Consider the following 19,761-nt stretch of genomic DNA (forward strand, 5'->3'; position numbering starts at 1 on the left):
AAATTGTACAAGACCTCTCTGGATCAGAGCCTTTGCTGTTGCTGTTTTGTTGTCCAGTGCACATTAGGTAGACTAGCCTGGCCACTTACAGATTATCAAATAGAGGGACAAAAGTAACATAGTTATAGGTGCAAATTTAGAAATAACTGTAATTTCAGTAGAATCTCCATATATTGGAATTGGGGTTGAGGTAAAACTAGGGGACCAGTATCCTTACTGAGTCTGTTGTCCAGAAGATAAATGTAAGTGGGCAGCTTCCAGGCCACCACTGATTCTTCTTCTTTATACTTAATGTAGACGTATATTGTTTAGTCTTCCTAATGGGGATCAGAGTCTAAAGAAGGACACATGGACACTTGGTGCTGGAACAACTTCTGCTGGTAATATTCTGTGAATATCTTCACTGTATTGTGTGCCTTGATGTCATTTCTGACGCTTAGGCAAACCTATCAGTTTTCTTGGCCAGATTTGGTCAGAAGAAGTTTGCCATTGCCTTCCCCTTTACATCACTCATCCAAGGACATCCAGTGGGTTTCAGGGTCAAGCAGGAATCGAACCCTGGTCTCCAGAGTTGTAATCCAACTGCACCTCGCTTGAATTACAGACATATCTGAGCGTGTCCTAAATTTGAGGAGTTTCCATCTTGCCAGTCCCCTTTCCCATTGTTCCTGGGAGATGGGACCATGAAACCAATGGGAAAATATGTTATTCTTTCTTTCTTGCCACTTGGGGTAGTGTATGAGAGCAGTGTATGAGAGCAGCAGGTTGCTGTTCAGTTTTGTAAAATATGCCAAGTGTGCATAAAATCATTATCTCTACTTGGTGGTAAAATTATCCTTCTTGGACATTTTGTATTGTTTTACTTCTCCATGGCTGGTTCATGCGAGTGGAAGACCTTCCCCATTCTTTTCTGAGAAGTGAAGAGTTTTCTACACATATAAGGGGAATTATTCTTTAGCCATTGGACTGAAGTGGCTGACAAATGAATTGTTTTTAGCATTAGCCGGTAGCAAATCTCCAGGAGTTTCATTTGGGAATCATGAAATGGCCATTAGAGAGCAAGTTGGTGGTGTCTGATGTCTTAATCCAGTGATGGCGAACCTATGGCACGCGTGCCAGAAGTGGCACTCAGAGCCCTCTCTGTGGGCACACGTGTCATCGCCCCAACACAAAGTTTGCCACAGTTTGTTACTAGAAAGCCAGAGGGACATGGCACTTTGCAATTAATAAGTGGGTTTTGGGTTCAGTTTGGGCACTTGGCCTCTAAAAGGTTCACCATCAATATAAGATGTTTTATGTGATCGATTATTAAGAGATCCCGGATGATACTAATACGTGACATGATTAGCCTTTTACGGCTTTCTTCTGAGCAAAGCCTGAAGCAGTGAAGAAACCTTGTGGTGCTTTCCAGAAATTGTATTTACTCTTTGCAGTATTCAGTCTCTGTTAGAGAAATGGATGTCTCTATAAGACTATTGCAATTAGCCAAAACAACAGTTTTGTGGCTTGTTAACATCTAACAGTGTTTTCCTCAGGTATATATGTCTGTCAGCTGAGGTATACAGCACACATCTGTCAAGAGCAAGCTTTGGTTGCCCAAATCTTACTACATTAGCATCTGGTACAGTAAATATGGCACCTTAACATTTTAACACATTTTTTGCACTTTTTTCCTGACAAAAATTTTGCCAGTCAAAAAAACCTCCTGATATATATATATATATACACACACACATGTCTGACCATTATTACCATTTCCCAGCCTTCTTACTGGGACAACACTGACTGTTTGAATTTAAACATTTTAACTTTTAACAGTTTATTGGCAGTTGTTCATTGTTAGACCAGTATCCAGTGTCAGTTGCTTCTTTTTAAACACTTTATTTTATAGTGCAAGAAATGTCATTGAGAAACAAATCTTTAAATTAAGATAAATTTAACCAAAACATAACATAGATTTTTAACTCAGAGTTTTAAAAGAGCACTCTTTAGGAACAATTATTATTTAAGCTAGTAGCCATAACATCTGAGCTGCATTTTGCTACTTAATTTTCTGATTTGGTCATATATTAGTGTTGTCCTGTACTCTCTATATAAGCTACCAACTTGACAACATAATTCTTAAAGTTTTATGGGAAGATGTAAAACATATCAAAGCCTAATAACATTGCATTGTTAAACTTGAAAAGCATTAAAACATGTTGATCCAGCTATCTAATACATAAAATAATCTTTCATAATATTAATATAATAGGTGGGATTCATTTTTTTTTCATTGAAACAGTGCAAAAAACAAAAACAAAACAGATTTAAACCAACAAAAAAATCTGCTTTGAAGTTTTAAAAAAACTACCCACCCCAAGCCTGCACTGAAAAGTCCTCCCTTCAAATATTCTGGTGTAGCATGATGGGCCAACCCACGTGGGAGTGGAGACAGAACAACAACAAGATGCTTCATGACTCCTATTGATGGATGCAATTTTCTCATGCCGTTTAATTTAGGAGGAGTTATCCTATGGAACCAGATGTATCTTTGATGAGTAGAATCTGAAAATGAGAACTAAGTTTAAAACAATTCATGACATCTCTGGAGCACTTTATACAACTTTGATGACATTCTGTCACCTGATATGGTAGATGGTTGAATTCATGTTCTGCTAATTCAAAAGGAACTGTTTTCTCTTGAAAGAAATTTGGTATGCTCTTTACCATTTACCCTGCACTTACAACTCTTCCTTTAATACATATCCCTAGCAAATACCCATTTTGTGTTCCTTTATAATTCTCTTAGGAGTTTGCACTATGGGGAATCAACACAAAAGTATATGTGCACGCTTGCTTTGTCAGCTTTGGGTCAAGCAGATGGATAGGAAAGAGCGGCCCAATGCTGCTTTTTTCAAGAGCAGGCCGAGACTGCACTGATCACACCACACGCTTTCAAGGCTGCTGCCCACATGCACATGCCACAACTGCACAGCACAGCATGAAGTTGCACTGCTGAGTATTTTTTTTTAATTGTCCCCCCACCATCCATGCCACCATCACAGGAACACACCGCTAGCAACCGACTGCTGCCTAAATGCCATCCCATTGGTTGACCGTTCCCTTTGATTGTGCACACAGTCGTATAAGTGACCCTCCACCAGGACTAGGCAGAGGTGTGCCCAGTAAAACACTAGCAATGCACAATTATGCCCCTCCTCACATGCCCCCTTCACCAGCCCATTCATCCCATGCCCTGTCTTGGACTGTCTGATTGTGTATGTTCTACTTAGAGCCATTGGAGGTATTACACCATTTTGCATTGCCGCCCTGGCCGCTGGCTCCATTCTTTTTAAATGCGTACCTTCACTGGTGCATTTCTTCTTCGTGGTCTCTGTGAATCATACAAATGGGTTTCATTGCGCCTGCGCAGTGCTGTTCGGAAACTTCTAGAATCACTGGGCAAAGTACACTTTGCAACATATAGAAACTTTTTGGCAGTAGCCCCGCCCCCCTCCTATAAAGCCCCAGTTCCCGCTCTTTTTCCCAGTTCCTTTTTCTGCCGTGTTGGCTGCTGTTTGGAACTTCGCTCTTGTTAGCTCGTTTTGGATCACTGGTTTTCTTGACTCGGACTGCTTTTCGACTTTGGCGTTTCTCCTTTCCCCCGTGTTGTTACGATGTCTCTCCCTTTTAAAAAATGTGATGTCTGCGGGGGAAAGGTCCCGGTTCAGGACCCGCATACCTCCTGTCTCCTCTGCCTGGGGAGCGACCATGATGCCAAGGCTTGCCCTCTCTGCAAGTCAATGTCTTCCCAGGCCAGGAAGAACCGGGAATCCCGGCTGACGTCCGCCATAGCCCAGGGTAAGATCCGGGAAGGGGATTCCCGTCCTTCTTCAGCCCCTTCGGCCTCAGCTACGGCTTCTTCCCTTCCTGCCCGGGACGGGCCTGCCAGCGCTCCCCCGTCTACATCGTCGGCTCTGAGTTCTGGGGAGCCCAGCTCTTCTTCTAATGTGGCCTGCGGCTCCGTGAAGCCCAGTGCCACCTCCAAACCCACCAAACACCCTCAGAAATCAGGGTCTGGGGGTACTGCTGCCGCCTCAACTCCGGTTCGGGACAAGAGACCACCCTCAGAAACCTCAGTGGCATCCAAACGGGCAGTCTCTGACCATAAGTCCCGTAAGGCGGCTCCTTCAGCATCCTCCAGCCCTAAGAGATCCAAGGATGGATCCGGATCCTCTAAGGAGCGTCCCAAGCCTTCCAAGCCCGACGGCTCCGATGCGAAGAAGTCTGGCTCCGAGAAGAAGGATGAGATCAGGCCTGGGGCCAGGATCTCGGAGTCACCGATCCCCTTCTTCCCTCCCGATGCCCCGCGTGAGTCTAAGTCGGACAACAAGAGACAGGCATCAGTCTCGAACATGGGCGCCACAGCTGCTAAAAAGGCCAAGTTACCAAGTGGCCACTCCAGCTCCCACTCGGGATCCCCTTCCAAGAAGGCTGTCGCATCCAAAAAGGTTGACGCGCCCAGGGAGGCTGACCGTCGGGACTGCCCCCGCTCCCATCTTGGGTCCCCGGCGACTACTGGTACCCTCGCTGCACCATCTGTTGAGTGCCATTCTTCAGGAGGTCATCATGACCAAGCTACCACCAAGGAGCCAACGGCCGCAGGAGTGCTGTCTTTGATCCCAGGACCGTCAGCTTCAACCACCGTTCCCTTCCTCCTGTCAGACAACGAGGACCCTCGTGACCTGCGGGTGAGGTTTCCTTCGCCTGCCGCTCATTCTCCGGTTCGGGGCCTGGATGACGCGGCATATTTTTATGATTCCCAGACTGACCAGTTCTACTTGCCAGTCCCTAGGGAGGTGGCGATGTTCAAGTCCTCCTCCAGTCACGATCGTGTCCGTGATCAGGATCGGTACCGGGAGGAGAGACGTGCCGGTTTCACAGGGCCCTCAAAGACGCCCTCATTGCCACCTGCGACTCGTCCGGCTGAACAGCCCAGGGCTAAGGTTGCGGTCGACGTCCTATCTTCCAACTTCGAGCCGGACCCTATCGACTCCGATGGTCCCTTGGACGACGAGGATTTTCCTCGGGAGTCCCCTCAAGACCTTCACCACCCGGAGGCTGCTTCTCCGACTGACGACGTGCGGTCTTTCGGGGAACACATCATCAAGATGTCCAGGGCCCTGGACATCGAGCTAGCCTACCGGGAAGAAGAAGCTAAAGATCCTGTTGAGCGGTGCGTCCATGGCCGGGTCCACACACCGCCCTCCATTCCGTTTCTGCCCTCACTGGAAACTCTGGTCAAGCGTTTTTGAGATGCTCCCTCCTCACTCCTCGGCCCGCCACAAAAGATAGAGTCCCTCTACAGGGTCTCCGCTCCGAATTTGCCTTGGTTGACCTCTCACCCACGTCAGAATTCAGCGATTGTGGAGGGCGCCCAACAGACCTCGACACAGCGTCAAGCCACCTCGCCGATGGATAAGGAGGCCAAAAAGATTGATGCATTGGCGAGGAAGGCCTATGCGGTGGCTGCGTTGGCGGTGAAGGCGACCAACTACACTGCTTGCATGGGCGCCTATGTCCAGACCTTAATGGAAGGAATCTCCCCGGTTGTGCCAGACGTCCCGGATGAGGTGCAGAGAACCTTGACGGAGATCAGAGATGAGGCCCATTCAATTGGCAGCTGGCTCGTCACTGCGGCCAGGAATGTTGCTGAGTGTTCTGGCAGGGCCATGGCGGCATCCATCGCGCTGAGGAGGCATGCCTGGCTCCGCGGGTCCGATCTCAATTCAGGTGTCCGGGCCACCATTGAGGACATGCCCATCGACGACTTCAGCCTGTTTCATGCCGAGACTGACGAAAAACTCAATTGGAAGTTCAGGATGAAGGTGGCGGCGAGAAAACATGGCATGTCTGCACCCGTGCCTTCTCCTTTCCGCAAGCGATCCCGTCCGTGGCAACACCAACAAGGTCAGTTTCAAAAGTCGTCCTACCAGGACCGACAGTTTCACCAGCAGGGCTCTCAACAGCAGAGGTACCCATCTCAGTCTTCCTCTTCTTCCAGCCGCCGCAATCAGCCTCCCCGGTACCATAAGAACCGCTGGCAGTATCCTGATCAGGGCAAGAAGAGGGCATGAAGACCCCCTGCGCACTTCGTCTCCTCTCCTTTGTTTTTATTGGACATCCTTAGGCCCTTTGCCAACATATGGGCCTCCATTTCTTCCGACTCCTGGGTGTTAAACATCGTCCGTAGGGGCTATACCCTCGAGTTCGAAGAGCTCCCGCCCACCGGAGCTTTCATTTCCACTGTCCCCTCGGATACCCTTCTTGACAAAGTGTGCTCTTTGCTCCAGAAAGGGGCTAACTCACTGGTACCACCAGAACTGTTTCCTAGATGTTTCTTTTCCAGGTACTTCACGATACTGAAGTCTGACGGTGGAATTAGGCCCATATTAGATTTAAGGGGACTTAATTCTTTTTTTGCAATACAGACGGTTTCGTATGGTGACTTTAGCTTCCATTTTGCCTTTGCTTCACCAGGACCTCTGGCTTGCCACGGTGGACTTGAAGGATGCTTATTTTCATGTGGGGATTCCGGAGTCCCACCGGAGATTCCTCGCCTTCACCATCGGCTCCGCCGTCTAGCAATACAACGTCCTTCCGTTCGGCTTGGCCACGGCTCCAAGAGTCTTCACAAAGTGCATGGCGCCAGTGGTGGCCTACCTCCACCAGAAGGGCTTCAGGGTCTTTCCATACCTGAACGATTGGCTGTTTGCAGCCCCCTCACGATGAGAGCTACAGGACACCATCCGCTTCACGCTGCAACTCCTGTCGGACTTGGGGTTGGTTGTCAACCTGGAGAAGTCACACCTGGTCCCGGCCAAGCAGGTCTGGTTCTTTGGTTCCATTCTCGACCCCGAAGAATGCACTGCATATCTTCCTCGGGCCCGTTTCCTGGCTTTGTCGGTTGCGGTGCAGGCCGTTCGGGCGCACAGGAGGATAAGGGCCAGGGATGTCCAGGTTGCTCTGGGACACATGGTGTCCACTACGTTCGTGACCCAATGGGCGAGGCTACGGCTGAGGCCTCTCCAATCATGGTGCCTGTCGGTCTTCGATCCCAGTGCAGACCCCCCAGACAGATGGCTCACTGTGCCGAGACCTGTCGCCACGTCCCTATTGTGGTGGCTAGACTCCCGCAACATTTGCGCCGGCATGCCCTTCGTTCAGCCTCAGCCGCAGCTGACCCTTACGACGGATGCGTCGATGGAGGGCTGGGGCGCCCATCTCTTGGACTTCTGCGTAAGGGAAAGATGGTCTCGGCAAGAGACTGCGCTCCACATCAACGTATTGGAGATGTTAGCCGTCGAAAAGGCATTGAAGGCCTTCGAATCCAGCGTCACGGACAAGGTGCTCCTTCTCAGGACGGACAACATGACTGTGATGTATTATGTCAACAAACAAGGAGGCACCAAGTCGAGGACGCTCCTGGACATCGCCCTGAGGATCTGGGACTGGTGCATCCCAAGGGGCATCCTTCTTCAGGCGATCCACCTGCCCGGGGATGAGAACACCCTGGCGGATCAGCTCAGCAGGACTGCATCAACCTGCCACGAGTGGAGGCTCCATCCAGAGACGGTCCGTGACCTATTTTGCCGGTGGGGGAGCCCCTCAAATCGACCTGTTTGCAACGGCCTCCAACAGCCATTGTCCCCAGTTCTGCTCCCGAATGCGACACCAGGGATCCCTCGGAGACGCGTTCGCCTTCGATTGGTCCGGGGAGACGCTCTACGCCTTTCCCCCATTCCCCCTCCTCACCAGAGTGGTCTCGAAGATACTGAGGGACCACGTCGATGCGATCCTCATCACGCCGTGGTGGCCGAGACAGCCGTGGTTCCTTTCGCTGCTCCACCTTTCCAACAATGAGTTTCTCCGGTTGGAGCCGCGACCAGATCTCCTCACTCTCCAAGACGGGAGAATCCGGCATCCGGACATCGACACCCTGCTGATGGTGGCATGGAGGCTTCGCCGCTGACATCGCTCCCACCGTCGGTACAGAGGGTGATCTGTGCCGCGCAGAAGCCGGCGACCCAGAGGTCCTATGCCTCCAAGTGGAGGAGGTTTCTTCATTTCCTTGATGAAAAGGGCCTGTCACCGCACTGCGTCTTGGTACCGGTGGTGCTAGATTTTCTGATGTCGTTGGTGGACGCGGGGCTGTGCCTCACGTCCATCAAATGTTATCTTTCTGCCATTTGTTCCCACTTTCAGTATGATGGTTTACCTTCTTTTTTCAGGGACCCTCTTGTTAAAAACTTTTTAAAAGGTTGCAATAACCTTCATCCCTAGGTCTCGGCTCCTGCCCCGGCTTGGAGCTTGGATGTTGTACTGTCCGCCCTCCAATCCAAGCCCTTTGAACCCTTGGCCACAACGGACTTGAGGCTATTGTCTTGGAAGACTGCATTCCTTGTGGCGATCACTTCTGCCCGCTGGGCTGGAGAACTTTGTGCCTTACGGAGGGATGAACCCTTCCTTCGTTTCCACAGAGACAAAGTGGTGCTCCGAACCGATATCACCTTCCTTCCCAAGGTGGTTTCACTTTTCCACATGTGTCAGGACATTGTTTGCCTACCCTGGCTTCGAACCCGTCCACCGCTGAGGAACGCAGCTTGCATATGCTGGACGTTCGGAGAGCTTTGGCTTTCTATCTGGACAGGATGGCGGGTTCGAGTCGTTCCAAAAGTCTCTTTCATTGTTATACGGAACCTAGGAAAGGACTACCTGTGTCGTCTCAGAGACTGTTGAAGTTGGTGGCAAATACCATCCTCTGTTATGAACTGTCGGGCAAACCGACTCCAGCCAGGGTGCGTTCGCATGCAACCAGGGCGGTAGCGGCATCATCTGCCTTCCTTGCAGGAATTTCCTTAGAGGACATATGTAAGGCTGCTGTTTGGTCCCAGCCCTTGACTTTTATTAACCACTATAGGCTGGATACCAGGTCCAAGAGAGATGCAGCCTTTGGGAGGGCAGTGTTGGTTTCGGGATTGCATTGATTGTATTGTTGATCAATTGGTACATTGATTGCACTGCTCAGCTATGTTGTATCATTCTATTTGGCTGATTTTCAGTAGACTATTCACTGACAATTTTCAATGTGCCTTCTGTGTACATATACCTTGGTGCTCAATTTTCAGGTATTATATCATCTGTGATGCCTTGTTGCCTTCTTTGTACTTTCTAGTATTCCTCAGGTAACAAGAAAGAGGCTGACTCATATTTTGACTGATTCAAGTTTATTGTTCAAATAAAGCATTTGTTAACCTAGCTTGGGTTCAGGACACTCCCTCCGCCGTTACCTAAGCTTGTCAGTCTAAACCCATTTGTATGATTCGCAGAGACCACGAAGAAGAAGGACAGGTTACTCACCTGTAACAGTATTTCTTTGAGTGGTCATCTGCGAATACATACAAATCCTGCCCATCCTCCCCTCGGTGTCCTGCCCGGTTTGGCTCTGTTGACATCGCCTATTTGGCAGAAAAATTTCGGAACTGGGAAAAAGAGCTGGAACCGGGGCTTTATAGGAGGGGGGTGGGGCTACTGCCAAAAAGTTTCTATATGTTGCAAAGTGTACTTTGCCCAGTGATTCTAGAAGTTTCTGAACAGCACTGCGCAGGCGCAGTGAAACCCATTTGTATGTATTCGCAGATGACCACTCGAAGAAATACTGTTACAAGTGAGTAACCTGTCCTTATACACCGCTTTAGAGTTAGGGTTAGGATGGAGCACACCTTTGAGACTGGTCTTGCATTTGGGGTGTTTATATGCAGGGTCGAAGGGGTGCACTTTCCCAGCTAGAACGGTTTATTTCCACTTCTTTTCAGTCGGCTTTTTCTTCTTTAGAGCAGTTGTGGCACAGTTTCCAGCCACTTCGGGGGCATGTGTCACCTAAATGCCACGGCCCCAAAGCGGCCTGAAGCTGCTTCTTTTGGCCCATCTGTTTGAGACCTTTGTTTCATAAAGAGTGCAGGTGCAATGAAAAACTGGGATATAAATTATTAATAAACATTTAGTTCTACATATTCTCATTTTGTGAAGTTTAGAAAGTGCTCTGTGAAGGTGTATGTAAACTTGAAGAGAACCAGTGTGGTGTAGTGGTTTAAGCGTTAGACTATGATTTTGGTGACCAGGGTTCTGATCCTTGCTCAGCCATAGAAACCCACTGACTGATCTTGGGCGATCCACATCCTCTCAGCCTCAGAGGAAGGCAAAAACAAACCCTCTCTGAACAAATCTTGCCAAGTAAACACTATGATAGTGTCAGCTTAGTGTCACCATCACTTTGAAATGACTTGAAGGCACACAACAACAGTGTTGGCTTTGCCAGACTAAATATGGTCAGGTTCTCTTGAAAGAAATACAAGCCTAGAAGGAATGACTGGAGATGGAATTATATTAGGCTTCACTTCCCCTGAAGGTTTTTACTAGGGTATTGGTTTTAGACCGGCAGTATAAGGCATCTCTGCCTCATAGTATATACAGTCACCCTTATAATTTCAAATTCTTGTTTCTATGGTTCTTTTTAATCAGTTGCAATAGTCTTGTTTTGCAATAAATAGCAATAGTTGAGGACCTTTTATAGTATTGAAATGTCCAGTAAGCAGCTAACGGATCTGAAGATCTAATGAACAGAGTTCTGCAAAGAGTAAGTGCTGCTGGGGCTCACTAATGGAAAAGGGAAGACACTGTTTGCTCAGGATTTCCCTCCCTCCTGCAGTATTCATTCTCCAGAGGGTTTTGAAAATTATCTTGGATGGAGTACCGGTAGCACAGGAGATTGTAGAGAAGGAGAAGGTAGCAAAATGTATTTCTTCTATATACCTTGAGGGCACCAGATCTGATCTGATCTGATCTGATCTCAGAACCTAAACAGGGTTTGGGCCAATTAGTACTTGGAAGGGTGACTGCCAAAGAATACTGGATGCCATAGACTATATTCAAAGGAAGGCAGTGGCAAACTACCTCTGAATGTTCCTTGCCTAAGGAAGCCCTGTGAAATTCATAGAGTCTGTGTAAGTCAACAGATAACTTGAAGGCACATGTGCATATGTGCCTTCAAATGACTAGTCCAATTATATCACCCCATGAATTATATATCGTTTTCTTCAAGTGGTTTTGCCAGCTCCTTCCTCAGAAATATGGCCTGATATTTGTTGGCAGTCTCTGAGCTGTACTAATCTGAGCTGTCCCTTCTTAGCTTCCAAGATCAGATAGAATGTGGTGCCAGGCACATACCTGAGTTCAACTGAAGTGCCATAAAACTAACAAAAGGGTCTACATACTGATTAGTGCATCATGTAGTAATTTTTTCATGTGATAGCATACTAAAGCAAAATAGACTAGCAGTACTTATGTCAAAGAAATATGGCATAGTTGTTATGAAATATTTACTGTACTAATTTGTGTGGATTCATATTTTCAAGCATGATGAATTAGATACCCAGTGAAATGAGAAATGAAATTACTTTACAAATTTATCTATTCAGAGCAGATCAACTGGTGATTAACCATGACAAAATAGATGCTAGGTTTTTTTTTTTAAATGAAAGCACTCCACATGTACCATAGGTAACCCAAAGAATCCTTTATGTACTTATTCCACTACAACCCAGTTCTCCATTCAAAATGCAAAAGTTCCCAGATTTACTCTCTTGGCATCTTCAGGTAAGACTGGGAGAGACTTCTGAGAGATGCTTCAAACTGGTGTAGACAATATAAGCTAATGGACCTATTAACTAATGGAGTAATTTAGTATAAGGGAATTCCCTTATGTGTGTTAATGTTATAGTGGATAGCTCTTACACACTGTGCCAAGGAGTAAGTGAAAAATGATGGAATCTTCTGTTACATCAAGACATGCTGCTGTTTATAACTTCATTGAGCAGCTATATGGAGGAATTGTAGAAACAGATTTTTTTGATGTTAATCACTTACTTTTAACAAACTGGTGTTGAAAATTGGTCTGTTGAGCAGTTTAACTAAAGTTTGGTGGTTAGAATGTCTCATTTAGCACCACAATTGACACTTAACAGAATTATTGTATAACAGAAATTGTACTTCTGGTTATGAGATACATTGTTGTTCCAATCATACACATAGTTAAATTACTATGTGTGGCTTCCTAGTGTTGGCACATTACACATCCTGCTCATTCACTGGATTACCACATATTAAGATCTGTGGGCTTGTACTATTTTAATGGAAGCAATTCCACTTAGAGTTTTGTAACATTCTGAGACTATTGCTAGTGAGTTACAGTCAGCGAAGTATACCAGTGGTTATAGTAGTGTTGGTAGATGATACGAATGGTGGGCAACAGGACAGGAGGTGAATACTGCAACAAGGAATCACTATGAAGAGATAGTGTTTTTAGCGCTGTAATGGACATGTAGTATTAGGAACAATGAGAAGAAAGTGCCTTGGTCATCAGAAAAAGCAGCTGTCTAATGACAGCTGCAAACAGACAGTATCATTGACTTTCTTGAATCATTGACAAAAAGTGTTGTAAATAAAGATGTCATGCTCCCAGTTGGTTTGTGAAGAAGTTGGAAAGGTCACTGTCCAGCGGATACTTAAGCGGATACTTAACATTTATTGCCCCTTTTCTATTACTTTCATAGAAATTAAATCAGGAAAGTATTGTATTCTAACACCCGATTTTGAAAATCAAATCATAGAGGAAATTACTCAATCTATACCAGTTAAAAATGCCTCACTATGAATTTGGTGTAGATTGAATATTTTGGAATATTCCATTATGGGAGATAACGTATCTATAGTTTTGAGCGCTCTGTCCTACTTAATGAGAAATCTCATTCATCATCCCATATGAAGATACAGAAGTCATTCCTGAATTGTTTCTATAATTTTGAAATATGCAACCTGTCTTTTAGTTTAGCAATGCCTCTTGCATCTTATCTTAAAACACCTCCAAAATAATTGGAATTCATTGTGTATAAAGTTAATTCAGAATGTGTCTGACAGTAAGCCTTTATTCTTGGGGAAAGGGCAACTGCTGCTTTTAAAAAGTGTTGTTGCTTTGCCCTGTAATTGTGCAACTCTCATTCTAAGAGTAATACATTTGAGTAGCCTGCCCTCAAAAAAACTCGATATGTTGTGAAATATTAGTTTCTACAACTATCTTTAAAACATTTTTGAAAATAATGTTGTGTTGAGACATTGCATCAGTTTAGCCACTACAACCCAAAATTTCTAAATTACTGTCTCATGGTATTATATATCTCAAAATAAGGACTAAACAGAGCAAAAGTTAGATCAATTAAATGGCATTCTAACATTACCACTATGAGGAAATTCATCTTGGCTTTCTATGAAAATTCATCTCACACGCCAAGTATAAACATCAACATGTCCCATGGAGGCATAGTGACCCTTTGGATTATTGTGGTTGAGTGTTTCAGCACATTTGTGCCTTGTTCCCATAGGAAAGTAGGATGAGCTATGAAACTGCTATAATCGACCAGAATGATCTTGATGTTATGCCTACTGACACTTTTGTTTGAGTTGGCTTGATCTTTACTCTTAGTAAAGTTGGATTTGGATTCTTAAGATATTACTGAAAACCACCCAGCAGAACATAAGCTCCTTGGAAGTACACAACTTTTACATTCTTTGTAAATGTATGCTGTGTGGAGTAGATGATTGTATTATGGGCGCGGTACAGAGCGCCAAAAAGAGGCCCCTCTCTTTGCTCCACAGGAGCGCTGCAGCAAACAGATTGTGCGGTGCTGCTGCACAGCAAAAAAGGAGCATCTGGAAGCGGCTCCTTTTTCTGGCACTGCTGCGACACAGCAAAGTGCCAGAGACGGTGTAATGATGTTGCAGCTGCGCCACCCCGTTTGGAAGCGGCGCAACTGCGATGTCATTGTTATGCACCCCATTTGGTGGGGCGAGCAACCCTAGCATGTTATGGGCGCATTGCAAAGGGTCCATCTGTACCGGGCCATAGTTCACTTATTCAAAGACATAGCCATATTAATCTGGAAAATCAGTATGCAAAGGGATCTTGTAGCACCTTTGAGCCTAACTGAAAGAAAAGTTGATAGCCTGAGCTCTGAGGAAGTTGGCTCAAGTCTACGGAAGCTCATGATACCAATTTCTTTTTTTCAGTTGCGGGTCAAAAGTGCTACAAGATCTATTTGCATACTGATACTCGTAGCTCCCTAATAATAATAATAATAATAATAATAATAATAATAATAATAGATTTTATTTTTATCCCGCTTTTCCGTAATGATCAAAGCGGTGTACAGATTAAAATTCCAACATCAAAGTACATACATAGCAATAAAAACAATATATAAAAATATCATGTTAAAAACAATTACACAGCCAGCTGAGTTGAGGAACCATAAAACCTTGCAAAAATCAATTACAAAATGGGGGAAAAGGACATGGTGTCACATCTCATGGGGGGAAAGCTTGGCAGAAGAAAAAGGTCTTAATATTCTTTTTAAAAAGATCCAGGGAGGCGGTGGAACGGAGCTCATTGGGAAGGTTGTTCCACAATTTTGGGGCCGAAATGGAAAAGGTCCTTTGCGAGATCGCTACATATTGCACAGTTGGGACCCTCAGCAAATTCTTCCCGGCTGACCTGAGTGTGCGGGGCGGATTATATGGGGAGAGGTGGTCCTCCAAGTACCCTGGGCTCAAGCCATTTAGGGCTTTATAGGTAACTACCAACACCTTGTATTGGGCCTGGAAGCGAATAGGCAGCCAATGGAGATCTTTTAGGATAGGTATTATGTGGTCTGCTCTGGAACATCCAGCGACCAATCTCACAGCCATGTTCTGCACTAATTGAAGCTTCCAGGTTTGGTACAAGGGTTGCCCCATGTAGAGCGCATTACAGAAATCCAATCGCGAGGTTACCAGAGCATGTACTACAGTTTCAAGGTCCCTCCGGTCCAGGTAGGATTGCAGCTGGCGTATCAGCCGAAGCTGGTAACAAGCGCCCCTGACCGTCGCATCCACTTGAGATGTCAATTGGAGCGATGAATCCAGAAGCACTCCCAGACTGCGAACTGAGTCCTTCAGGAGGAGCGTGACCCCATTCAGGACAGGTGGACAAATTTCACTACCCGGACCCGGGGAACCTATCACTAGTACTTCCGTTTTCTCTGGATTCAAACTGAGTTTGTTTTCCCTCATCCAGCCCATTACCGACTCCAAGCAGGCATTTAGAGGAGAGATGCCATCCCTAGTCACTGCATCAGTCGGAGACACAGAGAAGCATATCTGGGTGTCATCAGCGTACTGATAACACTGCGCCCCTTGTCTCCGGATGATCTCTCCCAGCGGTTTCATGTAAATGTTGAATAGCATGGGGGACAGAATAGCTCCTTGAGGGATACCAGATGTAAGTTCCCTCTTGTCGAAGCAAGAGCCCCCCAGCTGCACCATCTGGAATCTGCCTGAGAGGTAGGAACGGAACCACTGGAGTGCAGTGCCCCCGATACCTAATTCCCTCAGGCGCTCCAGAAGGATACCATGGTCAATGGTATCGAAAGCCGCTGAGATGTCCAAAAGCACTAACAGGGACACACTTCCCCTGTCCATGCCCAGACGGAGATCATCGACTAAGGCGACCATGGCAGTCTCACCTCCATAGCCCGCCCGGAAACCAGTTTGAAATGGGTCCAGAAAATCCGTTTCATCCAAGATCGCTTGGAGTTGGAAGGCAACTGCTCTCTCGATCACCTTTCCTAAGAAAGGCAACAACGACACAGGCCGATAATTGTTATGTATCAGGGGGTCTAAGGAGGGCATTTTAAGCAGAGGTTTAACTACTGCTAATTTGGAAACTGCCCCTCGCTAAAAGATGTATTAATTATGCGGTGCAGCATGGATGTTACCGCAGTTCCCCCCTGAGCTGCTAGCCATGAAGGGCAAGGATCGAGGGAGCATGTTGTCTTCCTGACACTTCCAAGAACCTTGTCCGCTTCCTCGGTGCTCACAAACTCAAAGTGATCCAGTTTAATAGAGTCCATGGAAGCTCTGGACACCTCTCTTATAGGTTCTGAAGAAATACTGGCATCAAGATCAGCCCTTATCCGAGAGATTTTATCCGTGAAGAAGTTGTTAAATTTGTCACAGCAGGCTTTAGATGGCTCTAAAATAGGGTTCAGGGAGGGGCGCAGTTGAACAGCTCTGCCGGACGCAACTCCGCGGACGCAATATGTGCAGCGTAAAACAAATGTTTAGCTGCACTTATTGCCACTCCGTAAGCCTTCAAAAGAGACTCAAGGAGTGCCTTGTCGGCTAAGTGCTGATGTCTTCACCAGTTGCTCTCTAGTCGTTGCACGGCCCGCTTCCTTTCCCTGAGATATTCCGTATACCAGGGTTGCTTATTGGAAGCAGGCCGGAAAGGACGCTTGGGAGCGATACTGTGTATAGCCCTAGAGAGATCTTTATCCCAGATGTTAGTCAGGGCATCAACAGAATCACCGTCAGTTCCAACCATATAACCCTCTAGGGCTTCTTGGAACCTTTTGGGTTCCATCAGCCTTCGAGGGTGGACCATCCTAATAGGTCCTCCACCCCTGGGAGGGATTTGGGTAGATGCCTTGAGTCTAGCCTTGACCAGGAAATGGTCCGTCCATGCTAGGGCAGAGATATTAGATACCTCTGCCCACGGAGCATCCAGGTCCGTACTAAAGATGACATCAAGAGTATTACCAGTGCAGTGCGTGGGCCCTGAGACCAATTGGGACAGACCCATGGCAGTCATGGTAGCCATGAACTCCCGAGCCGCACCTGTTGGACCTTGACTGACCTCGAAAGGGATGTTGAGGTCTCCCAGGACAAGAAGCCTGGGAGACACCAACACCAGTTCCGAGACCAGATGTGTCAGCTTGGCCAGGGAGTCTGTTAGCGCATGGGGTGGACGGTAGATCAACAGAATCCCCAGACTGTCCCTAGCCTTCAGGGTCAGGTAGATACACTCAATGAAGTCCGTTTTCCGGACATGGTTCCTGGTTAAGGGAAGGGTGTTCTTATAGACCAAGGCAACACCGCCCCCTCGCCCACCTAACCTGATCTGGTCCTTGACTGAGTACCCAGCTGGAAGAGCCTGTGCCCACACTGCCTCACTCTCAGGCCCCAGCCAAGTCTCAGTAATGCAAGCCAGGTCACAGTTCTTATCCTGTAAAAGATCGTAAATTATGTGGGTCTTATTCCTCACAGACCTGGCATTGCACTGGAGCAGAGGCAGGGTTTGTGGTACAGTTGGACTGACCCTCAGTTCTCTTTGGTTAGGAGGGTGGATAGAAGGAGAGATAGATATTACGCATCGATCTCACCTTCTTTTCCATTGTAGTTCCACGCTCCTACTGCCATATCTCCCCCTGCCCCACACTACTCCAATAGGAGCTCCTATTACGTTGTCACAATCACCAACCACCTCCCTGAGCAATCCGCACCCCATGCCAGCTGTCTCTCCCCCTAATGACCTTACAAACCCAAAATAGAGGAAGACAAAAAGCAATGTCATTCCCCTGTTGATAGAACTCAGCTAGCAGCAAGCACCAATCCCCTTTAAATTGTTAATTCAATTTCCAATTTCAAAAAAAAAAAAGGAAGTGCTGCGCGGGCGCGAGCCAAAGTTCTTGTAGGGCCCTGGAGGTCCTCAGGCGCAGGCGTCTGTCATTAGAAACAACGCAAAGGCCCTATCTATTCTGTATGTTTATTTGAGGCATGAAATGCCATATTGATGGAGGGCTAACATAGGATTATTTTTTATGCTTTCCTTTCAAGGAGTTACTCAAAAAGTGTTTTAGAAGAAACTATGGCCTGTTACAGACAGCCAAAATAAAGCTGCTTCGAGTCACAGTGAAGGTATGGTGTTTCAATGATGTATGCGTCCTAAGAGTCCAGAAGTCGCACCAAAGCCACGCTCCAGGCTGGAGCATGGCTTTGGTGTGGCTTCTGGACTCTTAGGACGCATGCATCATTGAAACACCATACCTCCAAAGTGACTCGAAGCAGCTTTATTTTGGCTGTCTGTAACAGGCCTATGAAAGCTGGATATGCTGCTTTAAGCCTCAATGGCCTTTGTAGTTGAGGCAGAGAACTGAATATTACATATTGTTTTATTAAATATTAAAAAGCTTATCCACAAAATTATAATGTTTTGTATAAGGTACACTGCCCGTGCAGAAAGACTTGTGGTGCAGTTTCAGGGCAAGTAAATAAATAAATAAATAATGAATTTTTCTTGAGGATAGAACAGTGCAAAAAACATAACTAAATATCACAGTTGTAGATTGCATTATGTCCACAAACAGGAAATGTGTCTGGAGTAACCACTCAGATTTTTTTTATGTAGAGAGATTTGTAGCACCTTTGAGACTAACTGAAATAAAGAAGTTCGCAGGATGAGTTTTCATACTTCCTCAGATGCAGATTTTTCTTGTTAATATTACTTTTTTGGTCATGCAGTTCCTAGGTTTGTGCCATCCTAGAAAAATACTGCTAGCATTGTTTTCTGGGGCATGAAGATATAACACATAGGATCTGAAACAGGTGAGCAATATCCTCTGGACAGGGCAAATGAGCTCCATGAATCTTGTCAGCAATATATGCTGTTTTTAAAGAAGTTAGTGGAGAAACCCTCTCAATCTAAAATATATCCATTTGGGTGATTGGATGTACGTACACTAACACAATCTTGCAGACACATACTGCAGCCATTGACAGCAGCTTTGATGACTTGCTTGTGTAATGTAGTGCATTGCAGAGATATAGATATTATGAAGCATTCAGTCCATATCTCCACTTAGTATTACATTAGCTTTTTGTCCATACCAGTTCACTTTCGTCTTCTCGAGATGATATAATCAATTGGATTCTTATTACTGTGATTTAGATTTTTATGGCAAGACCTTGCAGGTGCATACTAAAGAAAAACTCTTTCTCTGATAATTAGAATATTTCCCATATTCTAATATTCCCATATTTAAGATCTTCTGTTTCACATATTCTAATAGTTATTGTTCATATTTCGCACATAATTAGAATATATCCAGGTCAGAGTTCCTGGAAAAATACCTTATTAGGAGTCATGGTGACTAAATCTCGGAATGACACTGGTGGCACAAACCATGGGAGGGGAGCCCCTGAATGGTGCCAACTTTTTCTGTTACTCTTTGTAACAGAACACTTTGTCTTTTCAGGATTGTGGTGATAGAGGATATGTTAAACTTCCTCTCCCTGCATAGTATGGGCCCCAAACAGATTGTTCCACAGCAAGCCCAGATACCTCTATTTTCTTCCACATTCTCTCTGAAAATGGCAACTGTTGACATTTTGAGAAGGACTGTAGAGGAAAATGGAGGTAGTTGGAGATAGTACAGGAAATGGGGTGACACTTGTGTGAGTGGTGGTATTTTTGTGTGCTTTCAAGCATTTGATGGACTTTCTGTATGGTTTGGGGTCAAAAATTGCCCCAAAATTGCACCATTTCCCCCCAAAAAAGTTGATGACAGTATTAGGGACCTTAGGGGACTGATACAGGGGTTTCTCGGACCACAGAGGTGAGTTCAGGGACCACATGTAGGCTGTAGGCTACACTTTGACCACCTTATCTTACAGACTTGTTTTCTTTTTTGAAAGAAATCTTCACTGCAAGCACCATACTTAATACTTTTAGTTATACAGTTTTGTGAATTGTTCCATAATAATTGGATACTAGAGTTACTGCCTGTTTAA

General features: G+C 45.9%; 1 protein-coding gene across 1 annotated transcript in view; it reads left to right on the plus strand.

The window, feature by feature from the left end:
• The window catches only part of ARL15 (ARF like GTPase 15), a 253,220-nt gene that overhangs the window by 179,327 nt on the left and 54,132 nt on the right, over positions 1 to 19,761 (plus strand). The gene's annotated exons all lie outside the window — the stretch shown is intronic.

Source organism: Sceloporus occidentalis, unplaced genomic scaffold (assembly GCF_023333645.1).
Source record: "Sceloporus occidentalis isolate IW3139 unplaced genomic scaffold, rSceOcc1.0.p SCAF_1, whole genome shotgun sequence".
Taxonomy (NCBI): domain Eukaryota; kingdom Metazoa; phylum Chordata; class Lepidosauria; order Squamata; family Phrynosomatidae; genus Sceloporus; species Sceloporus occidentalis.